Genomic DNA, 18,436 nt, shown 5'->3' on the forward strand with positions numbered 1-18,436 from the left:
CCAAGTGCAATGGTGATGTTGTTTTGCTGCCCTGACCTTGATCATCATACAAATTCTTGTGAAGAGAGCTGCCCACTTCCAGCTAAACTGTACTTTCTCAATGGTAAGCTTCCATGTTGATTTCACTGGACCTGCAGCTTCCTGTAGCCTTGGCGTTACTGAGACTCTCAAACCCACGTGGCCAGTCATCACTGTGGTACAGTTGAGTGGGAGGCAGATTAGACTCCTGAATCTGCTTGCTGAGATCCCTTCTGTCTAAATGCCTCAGTCCATTTTACGCCCATGATTGCTGATGTACACTCAAGACCCACGATTATAGACTGGTGACCCAACAGTTGACATCCCCAAAATGATTGGAGTCACTCCTGCAAATTAAGTCAACATGCGGTAGATTGTCCAGTTCAATAAACCCTGATCAATCTCATTGGTTTATTCTCAAACATCAACAAAATGATGTCGACCATGGTATCAAGTGGCAACTACTTATAATAGCCTCCTCAACAGGGCCTAGATCTAGTTTTGTCCAGACCTTGCAAGGATGAGGTTGCAATGACTGCCTTTGGCATCATGGCAGCTGAGGAACCCTGGTAAAACAGAGGCCAAAAAATCATGAAGGGGAATACAATTCAATGTTTGGAGTTGGACCTCCCATAAAAGAAAACGCTTGTGGAATTGGAAATCAGTCACCCTAGTCCCAGGACAACAGTGCAATGGTTCTTCAGGGAAGTCTCTTAGATCTTGAACATAAGACCATAAGATACAGGAGCCGAATTAGGCCATTTGGCCCATCGAGTCTGCTCCATCATTTCATCAGGGCTGATCTGATATTCTTCTCAGCCCCAGTCTCCTGCCTTCCTCTGACCTTCATACCCTGACCAATCAAGAATCTATCTGCCTTAAATATACTTAAAGACTTGGCCCCCACAGCTGCCTGTGGCAAAGAATTCCATAAATTAACCACTCTCTGGCTAAAAAAATTCCTCCTGATCTCTGTTCTAAAAGGACACCCCTCCATTCTGAGGCTGTGGCCTTTGGTCTTAGACACTCCCATCATAGGAAACATCCTATGGTGGCCTTTCACCATTCAATTGGTTTCAATTAGGTCATCCCTCATTCTTCTGAATTCCAGTGAATACAGGCCCAGAGCCATCAAATGTTCTTCATTTGATAAACTGTTTAATCCTGGAATCATTTTCGTGAACCTCCTTTAAACCCACTCCAGTTTCAGCATATCCTTTCTTAGGTAGGTTGCCCAAAACTGCTCACAATACTCCAAGTGCAGCATCACCAGTGCTTTATAAAGTCTCAACATTACATTCTTGCTTCTATATTCTAGTCCTCTTGAAATGAATGCTAACATCGCATTTGCCTTCCTCACCACAGGCTCGACCTGCAAATTAACCTTTAGGGAATCCTGCACAAGGACTCCCAAGTCCTTTGCACCTCAGATTTTTGTATTTTCTCCCCATTTAGAAAATAATCAAACCTTTCATTTCTTCTACCAAAGTGTATGACTACACACTTCTCAACACTGCCATTCTCCTAATCTAATACCTTCTGTAGCATCTCTACTTCCTCAACACTACTTGCCCATCTATCTATCTTCATATCATCTGAAACTTTGCAAAAAAACATCAATTTGTGAGAACCATCAATTTGCTTATGTGAGAATTCTGTTCTTGGGTTACATTTCAGCATTCAAAACCATAATTCTCTCCAGGCTTGACAAAAAGCTCAGAGACCTCGGCCTTCACCCTGCCTTGTATAGCTGAATCCTGGACTTCCTATCAAATTCTGGCAGGTGGTAAGAGTGGGCTCCCTCACCTCTGCCCCTCAACACAGGTGCCTCTCAGGGTTGTGTCCTAAGCCCCCTACTTTACTCCCTGTATACCCATGACTGTGTCGCCACCCACGGCTCCAATCTGCTAATTAAATTTGCTGACGATACGACACAGATTGGCCTAATCTCAAATAATAATGAGGCAGCCTACAGAGGGGAAGTCATCACCCTGACACAAAAACAACCTCTCCCTCAACATTGCAAAAACAAAGGAGTTGGTTGTGGACTACAGGAGGAATGGAGACAGGTTAACCCCTATTGAGATCAATGGATCTTGGGTTGAGAGGGTGAACAGCTTTAAGTTCCCTGGCATAAACATCACTGAGGATCTCATGTGGTCTGTACATACCAGCTGTGTGGTGAAAAAGGCACAACAGCGTCACCTCAGATGGTTGAGGAAGTTTGGTATGGCCACCGAAGTTCTAAGAACTTTCTATAGAAGTTCGATTGGGAGCATCCTGACTGGCTGCATCACTGCCTGGAATGGGAACTGTGCTTCCCTCAATCGCAGGACTCTGCAGAGAGTGGTGCGGACAGCCCAGCGCATCTGTAGATGTGAACTTCCCACTATTCAGGATATTTACAAAGACAAGTGTGTAAAAAGAGCCCAAAGGATCATTGGGGACCTGAGTCACCCCAACCACAAACTGTTCCAGCTGCTACCATCTGGGAAACGGTACTGCAGCATAAAATCCAGGACCAACAGGCTCTGGGACAGCTTCTTCCACCAGGCCATCAGACTGATTAATTCATGCTGACACAACAGTATTCTACATTATATTGGCTATCCTGTCATACATAATATTTATTATAAATTACTATAATTGCACATTTAGTAGGAGACATAATGTAAAGATTTTTACTCCTCACTTATAAAGTAATAAAGTCAATACATTTAAATTCAATTTAATCATCCAAATCATTCACATATAACGTAAAAAGAATCTGTCCCAACATAGACCCTTGTGGAATAGCACTCGTCACCAGCAGCCAACCAGAAAAGACTCCCTTTATGCCCACTCTTTGCCTCATGCCAATCAGCCACTGCTTTATCTATGCTAGAATCTTTCCTGTAATACCATGGGCTCATAGTTTGGTAAGTAGCCTCATGAGTGGCACCCTGTCAAAGGCCTTCTGAAAATCCAAGGACACAATAACCACTGATTCTCCTTTATATATCCTGCTTGTTTATTTTTCAAAGAACTCTAACTGATTTGTCAGACAAGATCTTCCCTTGAGGAAACCATGTTAACTATGATCTATTTTATCATGCACCTCCACATACCCCAAAACCACGACCTTAACAATTGACTCCAACATCTTCCCAATCACTGGGGCTAGAGTAACTGGTCTATAATTTCCTTTCTTTTGCCTCTTTCCCTTTGTTGTGATGGAAATGAGACAGATTCTTTGGGTCTCATAGGCTAGGGCTCTGGACACACAGTTTTAATAATAAGGAGTTTATCTACAAGGGAAGAAAAGCTTGGAAACAACACAAGCGGCTATAATATTCGCACAAACACGTTTAGAATAGATGAGCATGGGAAAAGTCGGGACAGCAGCACAATACACGGGGAAACGGTGTGGGGACAGAGTACAGGTACACATACAAGCAAGGGAAAAGTAACTATGATACCTGTCACCCCTTGACCAAAGGCAGGCACAGCTCTCTACTACAGGGACAACAATAAACGCTCCCGCAACCCTATTCAACGCACACCTTACTATGTGTCTCCAGTGCTGTTCTGCAGTCTTCAGCCTAGGGTGAAGCAGAGTGGTCGCTCAAGGATGGCAAAAAAAAGAGAGTGAGCCAAGCACATGTAGCACCCTTTATAGATCCGGGGGCTGGAGGGTCCAGCCCAGGTGATTCACTGGGGGGCCAACGGCTTGGTGCTAGACGGGTTAATCCAATTAAGGTGGCCAATGGTTAAGTGTGGGAGGGTCAAGATGTTGACTGGCATGTGGTGTGTCTTCCGACCAGGTGAGGGCAGTGTTGTCACATGACAGGCACAGCTCTCTGGATGCACCCTTCTTAAAGAGTGGAGTGGCATTTGCAATTTTCCTGTCTTCCAGAACCATTCCAGAATCTAGTGAATCTTGAAAGATCATTACTAATACCTCCACAATCTCTTCAGCCACCTCTTTCAAAACCCATCTGTCATCTTGCCTTTTGAATACTTCTTTGGGATGTATATATCCTGTGCCTTCCAATTTGCTTTCAGAAGTTCCAAAATTGCTGCTCTGCCATCATCCCTGCCAGTGTTCTTTTCCAATCAATTCTGGCCAGCTTCCCTCTCATGCCTCTGTAATTCCCTTTACTCCACTGTAATACTCATCTGACCTTAGCTTCGCCTTCTCAAGTTGCAGGGTGAATTCTATCATATTATAATTGCTGGCACTTAAGAGCCCCTTTACCTTAAGCTCTCCAGTCAATTCTGGTTCATTGACCAACTCCCAATCCACAATAGCTGATCCCCTAGTGGGATCAACAACAAGCTGCTCTAAAAAGCCATCTCATAGGCGTTCTGAAAAGCACTCTCTTGGAATCGGACACCAACCTGAATTTCCCAATTTATCTGCATATTGAAATCCCCCGTGACTGTTGTAACATTGACCTTATGGCAGCAATTTCTATCTCCAGTTGTAACTTATAAACCACATTCTTACTACTGTTTTGGGGGGTCTGTATATAACTCCCATCAGGTACTTTACCCTGGTAGTTCCTTAGCTCTATCCACAATGTTTCAATGCCTTCCGACCTTATGTCACCTCTTTCTAACGATTGAATTAGAATGCCACCCCCTCTGCCTTCCTGCCTGTCCTTTCAATACAATGTGTATTCTTGGACATTAAGCTCCCAGCTATAATCTTCTTTCAGCCATGATTCAGTGATGCCTACAACATGATACCTGCCAACCTCTGACTGTGCTACAAGTTCACCTACCCTATTCCGTACACTGCGCACATTCAAATATAAAACCTTGAGTCCTGTGTTCACCCTTTCCGATTTTGTTCGCCTTTTTCCTGTTGACTGCAATTTTGCTTTATCATCAACTTCTCCTTGCTAGGAGTCTCACTACACAGTGCCTCTGTTTGTAAACCAACTACCTCATCTTCCACACTATCACTCCAGTTCCCATCCCCCTGCCAAATTAGTTTATACCCACCCTAACCACTCTAACCAACCAGGATATTGATCCCCCTCGGACTCAGGTGTAACCCTTTCCTTTTGTACAAGTCATATCTTCCCCAGAAGAGATCCCAATAATCTATAAATCTGAAACCCTGCACCTTGCACCAGTTCTTCAACCATGCATTCACCTGCCAAATCATCTTATTCTTACCCTCACTGGCACATGGCACAGGCAGCAATCCAGGAGTTACTACCATGGAGGTTCTGTTTCTCAGCTTTCTACTTAGCTCCCTAAAACCTCAGGACCTCCTCAGCTTGTCTATCTATGTCATTGATGCCAATATACCTTCATACAGCATGACCTACAAAATAGAACATAGAGCATAGAAATCTACAGCTCATTACAGGCCCTTCAGCCCACAATATTGTGCCGACCATATAACCTACTCAGAAATTGCATAGAATCTCTCTACCACATAGCCCTCTATTTTTCTAAGCTCCATGTACCTATCAAAGAGTCTCTTAAAAGACCCTATTGTATCCACCTCCACCACCATCACTGGCAGTGCAATCCACGCACCCACCACTCACTGTGTGAAAAACCTACTCCTGATATTCCCTTTGTACTTACTTCCAAGCACCTTAAAACTATGGCTCCTTGTGTTAGCCATTTCAACCCTGGGGAAAAGCCTCTGACTAAGCACACGAACAATGCCTCTCACCATCTTATACACCTCTATCAGGTCACCTCTCACCCTCCGGTGCTCCAAGGAGAAAAAGGTCAAATTCACTAAACCTACCCTTTCATAAGGCACGCTCTCCAATCCAGGCAACACCCTTGTAAATCTCCTCTGCACTCTCTCTATAGAATCCACATCCTTCCTGTAGTGAGGTGACCAGAACTGAACACAGTACTCCAAGTGGGGTCTGACCAAGGTCTTATATAGCTGTAATATTGAGGCATGGGCTCAATAAGTGGCAAGTACCATTCATGTCAGTTAAATACCAGGCAGTGAGCAATGCCAACAAAAGATGGTCTACACGCTTGCTCTTGCTACTCAATTCCCATCATCCAGTCCCTAAGCATCAATATCATAAGGACCATCATTGGATGGAAACTCAACTGAGGCAATAAGAACCTGAGTGACTCACCTCCTGACAACTCAAAGGTTTTTGAAGACACACGAGGAGTACAATGGAATACTCTCCCTTTGAATGCGTGGAGCTGAAATCATTCTCAAGAGTCTTTGCCCAAGACAGGGCATCTCAATGAATAACAACCTGCATCCCACCCTATCCACACTCCAAACTTATACTCGTTCCACTGTTTTCATGTTATGGCTAAGGGTACACCATCTACAAAATGCACTCTATTGTTGACGTAGCTATGCTATCTCATTCTGACCTTAGCATTGAATAAATGAAAATACCTTACCAGAACGTCAATGAAATATTCTTGATACACGATATATCCTATCAAAGGCCAACTTCCCGCAATATATATGTGCATATTTAAAATTACTTTAAGTTCAAGTTTATTGTCATCTGACAGTACAAATTCACAACCAAATGAAGCAATTCCACCACAGTGCACCCACAAAACATATCACACACAACAAATAAAACAAAATATTACCACATGTAATTTAATAAAATATAATTCAAGATGCGTGTGAAGTGCACAGCACAGGTAAACAGTAAACAGCTCACTGATCTAGTGACGAGACCCCGGTGATGACCGGGTATTCATTAGTGTCACAGCCTGGGGGAAGAAGCTGTTAGCCAGTCTGCCAGTCCCAGTCCTGATGCTCCTGTACCTCCTTCCTGATGATAGTGGGTTAAAAAGATTGTGGGGTAGGTGGTAGGGATCCTCAACAGTCCTTCAGGCCCTTCATATACAATACTCCTGGGAAATGCCACAAGCAAGAGGGAGGGGGGCCCCAGAGCTCCTCTCAGCAGTTTTCGTGATCCTCTGTAGGGTCTTGCGGTCTGATACTCTGTAGCTTCTGTACCACACAATGATGCAGTCAGACAGGACACTCTTGATGGTGTTCCTGTAGAAAGTTGCTAGAATGGAGGCAGGGAGCCTCCTCAGAAAGTGTAGACACTGCTGTGCCTTCTTGACTAAGAAGGAGGCATTTGGATCCAGGTTAGATCATCCGTTTCATGTACACTAAGTAACTTTGTGCAGTTCACTCTCTCCATGGCAGAGCCATTGATGTGCAATGGAGAGCGGTTGATCTGAAGTTCACAATCATCATTTTGGTCTTGTCCATGTTGCGAGTTAGGTTGTTGTTCTCACACCGTTTAGTAAGCTCTCTACCCCCTCTCTGTATGCCAGCTCACCATTGTTACCAGTGAGACCAGCTACTGCTGAACCACCAGTTCTTAGTTGGTTATAAATAAACCTAGAAACATCATGCTCCCCACAAATACGTCTCCCATTTCCAGCTTCACATTCTCTAATTTAGCAGAGAGGAGAGTACTCCAACAGGACAGGATTTCACAATATCACACCAGTGTATCTAAGGAGGAAAGTTGCCCACCATATGGAGGATGTCAGTTACCAACGGATACTCCAAGCACTTCTGAGTTACAAAATAAAGAGTAAATTGGTAAACTGGTCATTTGTTTTTTTTATTGTCATATTTAGTGAAAAACTTGGCTTGCATATCATTCACACTGATCAGAAGTTCAAAGTCAATCTATTATTAAAGTACATATACGTCACCATATACAATCCTACGTGTTTTTGCGGGCATGCTCAATAAATCCAAGAAACAAAATAGAATCAATGAAAGATCACATCGAAGAGGACATGCAAACAACTAACGTGCAAAAGACAACAAACCGTGCAAATACAATTTTTTTTAAAACCTAGTATCCACTCATTTTTGTCGGATTTTCCATTCAAGGGCATTAGTGTTTCCATACCAGGCTGTGATGCAGCCAGTCATTATACTCTCCACTACACATCTACAAGAACTTGTCAAAGTTTTAGATGTCATGCCAAATCTTTGGAAACCTCTAAGGAAGTAGAAGTACTACCATGCTTTCTTCGTAATTACACCTATGTGCTGGGCCCGGGATAGGTCCTCTGTAATGATAACACTGCGGAATTTAAAGTCGCTGTCCCTCTCCACCTTTGATCCCCTTTTGAGGACTGGCTTATGAACCTCTGTTTCCTTTCCTGCTCCTGAAGTCAATAATCATCTCCTTGGTCTTGCGGACATTCAGTAAGAGGTTGTTGTTGTGGCAGCACTCAGATTTTTAGCCTCTTTCCTCTATGCTGACTTGTCACCTCTTTTGAGTCGGCCAACGACAGTGGTGTTGTCAGCAAACTTAAAGATGGCATTGGAGCTGTACTTAGCATAACAGGGACAAGTATAAAACCAGTAGAGCAGGGAGCTAAGCACATGGCCTTAGGTACACCTATGCTGATGGAGATTGTAAAGGAGATGTTGTTGCCTATCTGAACTGACAAGAGAGGAAATTAAGGATTTAATTGTACAAAGAAATATTGAGGCCAAGAGTCTAAAGCTTATTGATAAGTTTTGTGGGGAGCTTGGTATTGAATGCTGAGCTATAATTGACGAGGAGCATCCTGATGTATGGATCTTTGCTGTCAAGGTGTTCCAGGGATGAGTGAAGAGTCAATGAAATGGCATCTGCTGAGGGACCTGTTGTGCCGGTAGGCAAATTGGAATGAATCGAAGTCACTTCTCAGGGAGGAGTGGATATGTTTCATCTTCAACCTCTCTAAGCACTTCATCATAGTGGATGTAAGCGCGACTGGGCGATAGTCACTGAGGCAGGTTACCACGTTCTTCTTTGGCACTGATATAACTGAAGCCTGCTTGAAGCAGCTGGGTAGCTCATACTGCCGAAGCAAGCGGTTCAGAATATCAGTGAACACTCCAGCCAGTTGATCAGCATAGGTGATTTGTACTTGGCCAGGTACCCTTTCTGGGCTGGAGGCTTTCTGTGGGTTCACCCTCCTGAAAGATACTCTCACACTGGCCTCGGAGATGGAATCACAGATCAATTTGCTACAACAGTGCATTGAGGTCGTACAAAGTAGAACAGAATGAAGAATGAAGTATGACAGTGACTGAGAAATGTGCATTGCAGGAAGACAATAAGGTGCAAGGTCAGAACAAAGTAGATTGTGAGATCGAGTCCATCTTACTGAACTAGGGGGTCGATAATTTTTTAGTTTTATACCAGTGGGATTGAAGCTGTCTTTCAGCCTGGAGGTATATGTTTTTGGACTTTTGTATGAACTGTCCAGTTGGGGGGTGGGAAGAGAAAATGTCTGAAACTGGTGAAGTCTGTGTTAATGCCGGCTGCTTTACTGAGGCAGTGAGAAGTGTAGACGAGTCCATGGAGGGGCAACTGGCTTCTGTGATGTGCTGAGTTGTGTCCAAACTGCAATTTCCTGCAGTCATGGACAAAGCGGTTGCCAAGCCAAGCTCTGATGCTTCTAGATAAGATACTTTCTATGGTGCATCAATAAAAATTGGTGAGTCAACAGGGACATGCTTAATTTAGATTAATTCCTATCTTGAACCTCTTAGTGAGCACTCAAAGTAGTTTCAGATCCTGCAGTGTATTGAGATGGGTGCCATTTATTTGGTAGAGCGTTTCTTATGTAGAAGAAGTTAGATTTCAGAATGACAAGGTACATTTCAGTAATGTTTACTCCACCTGGTGTGTTGTTTTCCTACTGTCTATCATAATTGAAGGAAGTTACATCGGTCTTGACGTGAGTGCGTTGCAGGTCTGTCAAATAACTTGAGGATTAATTGTGTTTACAAACTACACACAACTGTTTAGTGTTCCTTAAGTTTAATCTAATCCAATAGCATAAAATGTAAGAGATTTGGTAGAGTACAGTTGTCTGAATACAGGATTAATGAACAGGAGAATCTACAGCAAATCCTTCCACAGCATCTGGGGAATTTAAAGGCAATTAATAATGTAGTTCTGGAATAAAATGTTTTTTGTAAGTAATGGTGACCATGAAGCAGAAGGATTGTCGTAAAGATATTCTCTTGTTTGTGTTGTCATAAAGCCTATCTGGTTACAGAGTATGAGTGCAGAGAAACAAGCACTTCATCCCAACTGGTCCATGCTGGACACTGCTACCTCCCTGCTGGTCTCAGATGCCCCCATTCAGCCCATAACCCGGCAAGCTCTTCCTCTTCACATACCTATACAAATGCCCCTTAAATGTTGCAGCTGTCCTGCCTCAACCACTTCCACTAACAGTTTGTTTAGGTACTTATACCCTCTATGTAAAGGAGTCACCTCTCAGGTCTGTGTTAATCACTCCCCATTATCTTGTTTCTGTGCCTTTAGTTTTGGACTCCATAACCTTGGGGAAAAGACTGTGGTCGTACACCTTATCCATCACCCCCATGATTTTATAAACTTCCATGAGATCACCTCTCGTTCTACAATCCAATACTCTCACTCCTACAATCCAAGGAATAAAGATCCAGTGAAGCTAACCATTTCCTTAACTTGGGATTCCAGGCAGCATTCCTGTAAACCTCTGCTGTGGCCACTCCAGCTTGACAATGTCTTTCCTACAACAGGGTGACCAAAACTGAACACAATACTCCAAGCACTGTCTCACCATTAACTTACATAACTGGAGTGTAATGTCCCTACTCCCGAACTCGATGCCCTGACTGATGAAAGCCAGCAGGCTAATCAACTTCTTCACCACCCTGCAGCTGCTTTCAATGAACTGTGTTCATTGTGAATTCCAGGTCCCTCTGTTCCACAACGCTCGTCAGTGCCCTACCATTCATTGTATTTGTTCTACCCTCATTTGCACGGCCAAAATGCTTATCTAATTTGAAAACCATTTTCCATTCCTCAACCATCTCTCTGACTGGTAGAGATTTATTTGTAATTCATTGTAATCTGCTTCACTATCACCAAGACCCCTTGATTTAGTATCTTCAGCAAACTTGCTAATTGTGTAACGTACATTCACATCCGAATCACTCATTACAGAACAAAGGTCCCAACATCAACCCCTGGGACATCCCACTGGCCACAGGCATCCAGTTGGAGAATTGACCTTCAGCTATCACCCTCTGCTTCCTCTGAATCCTTCTCACTAACTCCCATGAACCCATGTCACTTAACCTTCTAGGTCAGCCTACCATGCAGGACTTTGTCAAAGGCCTTACTAAAGTCCATCTAAGCAACATTCTCTGCCCTATCTTCCTCTTCCCTCATTTACCTTTTCAAAAAACTCAAAATATTCATCAGACATGACCTCCCATGCACAAAGCCATGCTGACTATTCCTGAGCAACACACACAAAATGCTGGAGGAACTCAGCAGGCTAGGCAGCATCCATGGAAAAGAGTCAATGTTTCGGGCCAAGACCCTCATTGTGCTTCAGATCAGCAGTATGTTTGCGCTGACTATTCCTGATCAAGCCTCATCCCTCAGAATTCCCTCCAGTCACTTCCCTAGAGCTGAAGTCAGATTCACCAGCCTGTAGTTCCTTGGTCTGTCCTTGTTACCCTTCTGGAACACAGATGTCATTTTTTGGAGAAAGAAATCTGCTGTCTTAACATGGTTCAATCTATATGCAATTCCTAACCTATAGCAATGTGGAAAACAGCTAGCAAGTTTCCTACAGAATTGGAATAGGAAATAAATAAATGTTTGCTTTGTCAGCAATGCCTAAATCTGTTGACAGATTAAGGGATAGTTACAGAGGAAATAATCTTAAAATGGAAGCCATGGTACTTAGCATTGAAACTAGAAAATATTTTTCATGCAGCAAAGGAAATCTGAAATTCTGTTCCGCAAAAGATAATGGATTTTTTTCCCCAAGACAAACCAATAAATTCTTGAGTAGTAGTATGAAAGGTGTGGAATAAAGGAATAAATTCATTTTGGGGTGCCAGTCAAACTGAATGATGAAATGAAGTTAAGGATCAAATGGCCTGTTCCTGTTCCTGCATCTGTGTGTTGTTACCAAAATTTGGATGTTATGACAACTTTACTTTAACTTCGCTCTTTTTCATATTTTCTGATATTAAATACAGTATTTACAATTTTTAATTTTTCTGAGACACATTTTTAAAACCTGCAGATCTGCTGCACAACATTATTCCTAATATGTTTTGCAAACAGCTTTCAAATAAGACATCAAGCTGTGGTTGATTCACCAAATTTGACAGCAATTGGTCAGTAAACAACGGCTTCCTGTTATATGCTTGATCTGAAAGCTATAGATTACGGTGTGCTCTCCATCCATGCATATTAAAAGCAAGAGTTGAGGATTTTAATAGCTATAACTATTTTCTTTTACTATTTGAGTTTGAAGATAAAGGTCTTTTTGGGATCAGTAATTACAGATCCAACAAACATTTAACAGTGCACACTGTGCAGCTTAATCACCATAATTTTCATCGTCATTATATGTTGGTAATTTGGCAGGGAGGTTGTTCCCATGTGGCTCTGAATATTTCTGTTTCATTGCCAGTATTTCAGTTATTTCTGGAGAGTTATCAGTACATTGACCAATTTCTTCACTCAGTTATATCTTTTCATACAGACAACAGGACAAGACAGGTAATTCAGGTAAGCTTGGCAGTAGCATTCAAAGGGAGATCTCAAAAATAAACGGAGTGAATTTTGGATTCAGGGTATAAGCTGCTCACCCTCCTATGGTGTGTTTAGCATTACCATCTGTGGGTGAATTTCTAGGCAATTATTTGGTCATTAGTGCATTGCTGGTTGTGGGAGTGTGTGTGTGCGCAAGTCAGCTGTTGGAAATGCAGATGCACTTCGGAGGCATGTCATTGGCTGGAACATCCTTTGGCATTGTGAAAACTCAAAATAAAAGTTTTGTCTTAAATTAATCAGGACCCAGAGGTTGCTTGCTTGGAAGTTGCAGGACACGTGATTCGTGTATAGGGCCTGAGCTCGCATCAACATAGGATCCCTTAAATCTGTAAATTTTCTGATTCTATTCACATGCTCTTACCCTAACATCTTTCTGTCTGAAGGAAAAGGTGACAGAGTAACAGTGCTGAAAATCCAGACCACACATAAAATGTGCTGTTTACAGGAGGTCCCGTGAGGGAGGGGTAGATTGGAACTAAGGCTGCCTCTGATTCAGGAAGAAGATGATAGGAACAGATTGAATGTGTGCACAGATAGGTTAGCAGTGATGTGATGTTATGAATAGGATGATCTTTGGCACTTCTAAAGGCACATAAAACCATGTTAAATAATTATCGCTTAAATCCTCGAGCGTAAATTCGCTTTCATTCCATACATGAGCTGTGTGACTTGCTGAGTGATTTGTAGAATTTTTTGCTGTTTTTCTTCCGGTTTGACTATTACCACTGTTTTGCATTTGCTGAGAGAAACGTATTGGAAATAGGCAAATGAGGCAAGGGAGAAATATAACAAATGCTAGGTTACAAAGAGGTGAGGTGGAACACAGGGGCCTTGGAGTGCATGGTCACAGATTCCTGAAGGTAGCAGGACTGAAGGTGAAGTAGCTTAGAACATTTCAGATGCACTTTCATCACAGTCTGAGGCTTAAGGTAGAGCTGTGATAGAACATTGAGTTGCAAGGAGTGGTTACATAGACTGGGTCTTTATCCTCTGAAACGTACAAGATCGAGGGGTGAACTGACAGAGGAGGAAAGCACGTAATCTTTTTTCCAAAAGAGGGATGCTAAAACCAAAACAGCATACACTTAATATCAGCGGCAAGAGGTTCATATAGGACTTTGGGGGCAGCTTTTTTCTTGCAAAGGCTGGTGAGTTTTTGGGGTGACCTGCCTCAAACAGTGCTTGAGTGGCCACATTAGCAATGTTAAAATCTAGCTGGATGACTGCATAGATAGGCATGGTGTAGAAGGCTGTGAGCCAAATGCAAACAGATGGGATTGGCTCACCGGGCAACCCAGTTGGTATGGATGAGTTAGACTGAAGAGCCTGTTTCCTTGCTGTTTGACTTTATGACTAGTTAGGCTACAAATCTCATCAGCAGGATGAATGTGATTGAAAGGGACAGATTGCACAGCAGATTTATGAGGCTGACACCAGGGCTGGAGAACCTGAGATATCAGGAAGGAGTAGGAATGATTTGGTTTCTTTTTCCTGTGGCACAAAGATGGTGCAGCAGTGACCTCTCCAAGGCAAATGCGAAGGACCTATTGACATTGGCGATATGATACATAACTGAGATATTTCATTTTAAGGCAATTGATACATGTATTAGAGGAGAGTCAAAGAAAAGACTTTCATCCATGAAACAGTGGTAGCTTGCAACCTACTGACTAGAAGGATGATGGAAGCATCAACACATGACATTGTACTTAAACTTAAAATTGGGGGTTTCAACCAATGTTCCCTCTAAAGTGTGGGGCACACACTAGCACACAAAGGAATTTAAACTTTTTGGGGGGAATAGATTTAGGATGGAGATGCGGAGGAACTGCTTTTCCCAGAGACTGGCTAATCTGTGGAATTCTCTGCCCAATGAAGCAGTGGAGGCTACATCAGTAAATATATTGAAGACAAGGTTGGATAGATTTTTGCATAGTAGGGGAATTAAGGGTCATGGGGAAAAGGCAGGTGGGTGGAGATGAGTCCATGGCCAGATCAGCTATGATCTCATTGGATGGCAGAGCAGGCTCGACAGGCCAGATGGCCTACTCCTGCTCCTATTTCTTATGTTCTTATGTAACTGCACACAATACGTTGTCACCTTCTCCCTCATTGGCTTGTTAAGTATATTTCATGATCATACACAATCACATTTCCTTTTCCGGTTTCTCATGCAGACAGTGTTGACAACGTGGAGTTTGTGATGGTTTGTCTGCAGATTTTAGAACTGCATTGTTTAAACTGGCTTTATTGAGGAAATTATTGATCACCATGTCGAATGCCGAAGAAGCAAATGGCGTGAAGTGTAAAAGAACTGCTAGTTCATTTAAAGTGGAATGGTTTAATGAAGCAGAAGAAACTGCTACCCGAAAGCTCAGGAATGTGCAGCTATGAGAAAGATTTATGTACAATGCAGAAACTGGTGTTACCTGTGTGTATTGTCGTGATGCAAAAATTGCTGGAGGATTTGCAAGTGGGAAGAAGTGGAGTGACATTTGGGAACTTGACCTTTTAAAATGTCATTTAGCAAGCAAATCACACATGGACAGTGTGCAAAAGCTTCAGTGGGAAAATCCTTCATTACCCACTATAGGCCCACTACATATGTTTTGTGAGAGTGCATATGAACAAAGCGAATAAGATCAAACCCAGAGGAGCTCAAAGTTCTTATTGACAGTGTTTTGCTAGCTGTTAAAATAAACACCTCTACATGTAAAATTCAGTCTGCACATGTTGTTCTCACTGGGCAAAAAATTGCACTGCACAAGGTTTTTGCCCACACTGGTGTGGTGAACTAGATATACCTGTCTGGACTGCTCCTGTGGCTCCTCCCACAGACCCCTGTCTAAAGGCGATTGAGGCCTGAGCCCAGCCTCATTCTCCAGGATGTAGTGTTGTTCATTCTTCCAGTCAATAAAAGCTGATATCTCGCTTCTTACGTCTCAGAGTGAGTTATTGATGGTGCATCAACTGGTCATTACAAATTAGAGGGAACCCATAGGCAGATTGCTAGATGTTAAAATTGGGTTGGTATCCCCACTCCTTTAAATAAACATTGGCTTACAGACTGGAGAAATTATTATTATTATTGGATCATGTGAGCGATCCACTTGGTTAAAGTATGTACATCACCTGGAAAAAAATAGTTTAAAAACTATTGTTGGAACCTACAGCACAACAAATTAATAACTGGAAATGTTAATTAGTTTAAATTGTTCATTTTTGGCCTGCAGGGACTTGATGGAGCCTCCTTCTGCGCCAACAAATTTCTGTATTCCTCTGAGCTATTAAATGTAGTTAAGTTAGACCGTCTGGGCACCACAGAAGTGTAGCAGTTAGCACGACACTGTTAAAGCTTGGGGCATTCCGGATTTCGGAGTTCAACTGGGAACGGGAGTTCACAGGTCCATGAGTGAGACTTAAAAAGGAGCATTTGCGGGCGTTCACCATTTTTCTGGCAGCCAAGTCAATTGGGAATGAGAAAGGAAGCTACTCACAGGTCCAATGAGTGAGATTTTAAAAAGGAGCATTGGTAGGATTTGGCGTTTTCCAGCCATCCAATAAAATCACTATTCATTACCAAAGGGTAAATAAAAATAAGGCAGGGACAAGCAGAGTGGCCATTGTTGGAGAGGACCAGCATTGGAGTGGGGAGGCTTGGGCGAGGTGAGCACCTGCTAAATTTCCTCTTCTTCATTCTTCCCGTTAGACCATAGTTAGAGCAGTGAGAATGGCTCCAGGGCTGTTTTCTGTTCTTCGTGCAAGCTGTGGGAATTCTGGGGGACCTCCAGTTTCCCAGATAACCACATCTGCACCAGCTGCAGCTCCTCAGAGAAAATGTTAAGGAACTGGAGCTACAGCTCAATGGCATTTGGCGCATACTGGAAATGGAGGAGGTGATAGGTAAGAGCTAAAGGGAGGTGGTCACCCCTAAGTTTCAGGAGGCAGGTACCTGAGTGATTGCCAGGAGAGAGAAAGGAAATGGGCAGCCAGTGCAGAATAGCCTGTGGCCATTCCCTTCAGTAATAAGTATACCATTTTGGATATTGTTGCAGGGTGGGGAGACCTCCAGGTGGAAGCTGCAGTGATCGGGTCTCTGGCACTGTGGCTCAGAAGGGAAGGGGGAAAAGAGGGCCACAGAAGTGATTGGGAATTCCATTGTTACAGAAGAATCTGTGGATGAAACCGAGACCCTGATACAGGGAGGGGGTTCTGAAGAGAGAACTTAAGGAGCTATGTAGATAGCGGAGAAGCAGGGCCTCCAGGGTAGTAACCTCTGGATTGCTGCCTGTGCCACACGCCTATAAGGATAAGAATAGGATGACTTGGCAAATGAATGCATGACTGAACAACTGGTGCAGGGGGCAGGGTTTCAGATTTCTGGATTATTGGGATCTTTCCTGGGGAAGGTATGACCTGTACAAAAGGTTTACACCTGAACCCAAGAGGGACCAATATTCTTGTGGGCAGGTTTGCTAGAACCATTGGGGAGGTTTAAACCAATTTGGTAGGGAGATAGGAGACTTATTGTTAGGGCTGAGGACGGGGCAGTTGGTATACAAACAGAGACAGTGTGTTGTGAGACTGTCAGGAAGGACAGGCAGATGAAAAGGCAAAATTGCAGCCAATAGATGAGTTGCAGTGTAATGGGGACAAAATTGAAAAAGGTGATGAATACAGGACTGAAGGTGTTATATTTGAATGCATGCAGTATACAGAATAAGGTAAATAATCTTGTAGCACAGTTAGAGCTTGTCAGGTATGACATTGTGGGCATCACTGGGCCGTGGCTGAAAGAAGATTATAGATTAACACTAAAGGATACACATTGTATTAAAAGGACAGGCAGGTAGGCAGAGAGGCTCTGTTGGTAAAAAAAAAGTGAAATAAAATTCAAAGAAAGAGGTGACATAGGATCAGAAGATGTAGAATCCTTGTGAGTAGAGAAAGGGAACTGCAAGGGTAAAAAGACCCTGAATGGAGGTACAGACTTCCAAACAGCAGCCAGCAAGTGGGCTACAAATTACAACAGGAGATAGAAAACGCATGCCTAAGGGCAATGTTAGGATTTCAATATGCAGGTAGTTTGGGAAAATCAGGTTGGTGCTGAGTTTGGACACAGGAGAGAGAATTTGTAGAATGCCTACGAGATGGCTTTTTAAAGCAGCTTGTGGTTGAGCCCACTAAGGGTCAGCTATTCTGGGTTGGATGTTGTGTAATGAACCAAATTTGATTAGAGAGCTTAAGGTAAAGGAACCCTCAGGTTTAAGTGATCGTAATATGATAGAATTCACCCTGCAATTTGAGAGGGAGAAGCTAAAGTCAGATCTGTCAGTATTACAGTGGAGTAAAGGATGTATCAATGTTACAGAGGCATGACAGAGGAACTGGTCAAAGTTGATTGGAAGGGGACACTAGACGGGATGACGGCAGAGCAGCAATGGCTGCAATTTCTGGGAGCAATTCGGAAGGTGCAGAATAGATACATCCCAAAGAAGAACCATTGTAAAGGCAGGATTGTGGCTGAGAAGGGAAGTCAAAGCCAACATAAAAGCTAAAGAGAAGGCACAGAATAGAGCAAAATTAATGGGAAATTAGAGGATTGGGAACCTTTTAAAAACCAACATGAAGTTTTTCAGATATATGATGAGTGAAAAAAGGCAAGCGTAGATCGCAGACCGCTAGAACATGACACTAGAGAGGTATTATTGGGGGGGGGACAAGGAAATAGTGGATGAATTGAATAAGTATTTTGCATCAGTTTTTACTGTGGAAGATACTAGCAATATGCCAGATGTTCA

The sequence above is a fragment of the Hemitrygon akajei genome, chromosome 5, assembly GCF_048418815.1.
Source record: "Hemitrygon akajei chromosome 5, sHemAka1.3, whole genome shotgun sequence".
NCBI lineage: Eukaryota > Metazoa > Chordata > Chondrichthyes > Myliobatiformes > Dasyatidae > Hemitrygon > Hemitrygon akajei.